General features: G+C 31.0%; 1 long non-coding RNA gene across 1 annotated transcript; it reads left to right on the forward strand.

Annotated features, from left to right (window-relative positions):
- The first annotated feature begins 1,544 nt into the window (after positions 1 to 1,544).
- On the forward strand, positions 1,545 to 2,735 carry LOC114326051 (uncharacterized). The gene is made up of 2 exons (XR_003651769.2): positions 1,545 to 1,704; positions 2,556 to 2,735. It is a non-coding gene; the product is annotated as an uncharacterized LOC114326051 (long non-coding RNA).
- Positions 2,736 to 2,945: the final 210 nt, after the last annotated feature.

The raw sequence follows: 2,945 nt of genomic DNA on the forward strand, positions 1-2,945 counted from the left end.
GAACCGAAATAATACCTAACCTAATCCTAATCACAGTAAAAACCTAATAACCGGTTTTTACTTTAAAAAGAAAAAACGAGTTATAACCGGGACAAAAAAACAACCGGTAAAACCGGTTATTGCGAAATAAAAAACCGGTTTTAGGTTTAAACTTGTAGGTTTTTCCCATCCCTAGCGAAGGATTCGTAAAGAGTGGTAACATAGTGTTGACAGTTTTGCGTCGCATCTTCTATCCATTAAGCATTGGTGTTAATAGTTGATTTCTCCAAAACTCTTGAATTTCTTCTTGGCTTGGGTAAGACTTACCGACACCGTCTACGGTGGAATTAAATTTTCGATAGATCAGCATTCTTAAAAAGTGCATTGTCACATTTTCGGTTGTTATTAATTTGTACCTTCTTGGTCTTCCGTAGTAAACGGAGAGCTTTTGTTATAACGTATCCAGACAATGTTGGGCTGTGTTATTTTCTGGATCATATCTTAGTATCTTGTTGTAGTTCTCAGTTTGTTAAACATAATTTAGTAGGGTGTATACTACCTATCCTTGCGCTGTCAGTTATGACTAGGATATAATATGCCAAATGGTTTTAAAATACTGGATGCAAATAATAATTTTTAATTTTTAAATAAAACACACCCTGTAACTCAGTAATGAGCCACATTTTATTTAAGTGATTTGGGTTCAATCTTAATATTTGGAGCCCAAGAAACTAGAGTTAAAATATTTCCAGTTATTAACGAAACACCCTGTATACGATTATAAAGTACTAATGATTTTACCCGTTGCCTCACAGCTCTATTTTTTTACTTCCTCCTATTTTATCTCATCTCCCTTCAATTTGTTCTGATTCCTCTATTTTTTTGTGATACCTCCTGTTTTTTTCGGTTTCCTGCCTATTTTTTTCTGGTACCCTACAATTTATTCTGACACGCTCCAATTTTTTCTGACTCTCAAATTTTTTTGACTTCCACTACTTTTTGTTGACTCTGAGTGGAGTGGTCTATATCTGGATCGGGACGGTGGATCATCTCTAAATCGAAATAAAACATAGGCTGTTTTTAATTTTTCATTTTGCTCATATTTTGAGTACACAGAATCAACTTTGCTTTCGTTGGAATTTTCCTAGACGAATAGACGGAATGTGGCTGCATATTGTAGAGTCCCTTTCGTCTCCTTTATTCGTCGTCTTCTTGCCCTATAAATTGTAAAAGGCAGATATTAAGAATGGTAGGTACCAGAAAGTGTCTCCACAAGAATTTTCAGATTTATTGCTTTGATCTGGGACTTCTCATTTCTCCCCAAAGATAAAGTCATTTAACAAAGTTTGTTTTAAGGTCCACAAATTAAGCTTTAAAATGAATCTCTCTAAAGCCCAGTTGCATGTGTCAAGGTCGAGTTATGATTGAAAATATTATATTATAAATAATAATAAATTAATATTATAAAAGTAATACTTTAAAAAATATCTCTCACTATTCATTACTAAGTGTGGAGTAGTGACCGCCCACTATCAGTAGTATAATAAGCCAGATAGTAGGGAGGTCATAATTATGTATAATAAATACAAAACTTTAATATAATTCCATAAAAACGGTGTCATCAAGGATATAAAAATGCTCGTAGTTCTTGTGTTAATCATCATTTCCCTCATAGCAGTTACAGAAGCAACATGAGGATTACATATTTTATTGTATTTGTACTAGGTAAGTATTCAATATAATATATAGAAATGTATTAAATGATACTTCAATGAGATTAGTGGTTAGCTATATTTAAATTTTAGATCCTAGATTTAGATCCTAATTCTTCTTTTTCCACCTCATATTTTTCCTTTTTAGAGATCTCTGTTCCTTTCTTTTCACATACCCATAGCTCTTAATTAGGACATGCGTCATATGCGTTTTAATAATATTTACAATATTTTCCATATATTTATGTCTATGGTCTATGTATAGAATGTATCATGTAAACAACAATATAGAACGGATAAACGTAGTAAAAACGAGGGGCACACATAATATTCCAGCTAAAAAACAGCGGATATGAACATTACATGGTTCAAAATTGTATTTTCATTTTGATCGAAAATAAAATTCTAGTTTTGTCTTGAAATATTTTGCCATAATATTTGCTAAATTTAAAGTAACACGCACCACAAAAGAGTTTCAATATGCAAACTTTAACAAAGGTAATCTTTTGTGGCGCGTTTTACTTCAAACTTAGGATATTTTATGGCAAAATTTTTCAAACCAAAACTAGAATTTTGTTTTCCATCAAAATGAAAATACATTTTTGCGTCACGTTATATTCATATCAGCTGTCTCGTAGCTGGAATATTCAGTGCGCCACTTATTATTCAAAAGGCCTTATTGAAAACGTCATCTATAAACAGAAGTCTTAATTGTTTAATTAAAGGGTCAGAAATTCATTATTCCTTTATAATTTATTCATTGCTTTCTCATTTAAATTTTGTTTTGCTGCTTAGATGTATAGGTACTATTTCTACCTACTAAAAATCTAATGACTACAAAATTATCAAAATTTTTATTTTTAGCCTTTGTCGCAACTGGAATATTCCAAGTAGAGGCAGGAAGGTCATCTAAACCAGTCACCCAAGCACCAGGAAGAAAACACGGCCATAAATAGCCTTATTTTAATATGGATTATTAAATTATATTCATTCGTTTTAATGTTTATCTTACAAATACAATAAAAATGTTATTCCACTGAAAAATATTTTATAACCTAACCTCCATAGAAACTTGTATAATCCTATATTTATTATACCTGATTTTTCTTTCGAAACATAATGAAGGTACACATCTTCAAGAATAAAATGAGTTGGTAATATAGTATTTTGTCAAGCAAATTAAATTTTATCGACATCAGAGAAAAGATTAAAATATTGGATATAAAATAAATGATTATAGTACATTCATTCAAG

The sequence above is a fragment of the Diabrotica virgifera genome, chromosome 2 (genome assembly GCF_917563875.1).
Source record: "Diabrotica virgifera virgifera chromosome 2, PGI_DIABVI_V3a".
Taxonomy (NCBI): Eukaryota; Metazoa; Arthropoda; class Insecta; order Coleoptera; family Chrysomelidae; genus Diabrotica; species Diabrotica virgifera.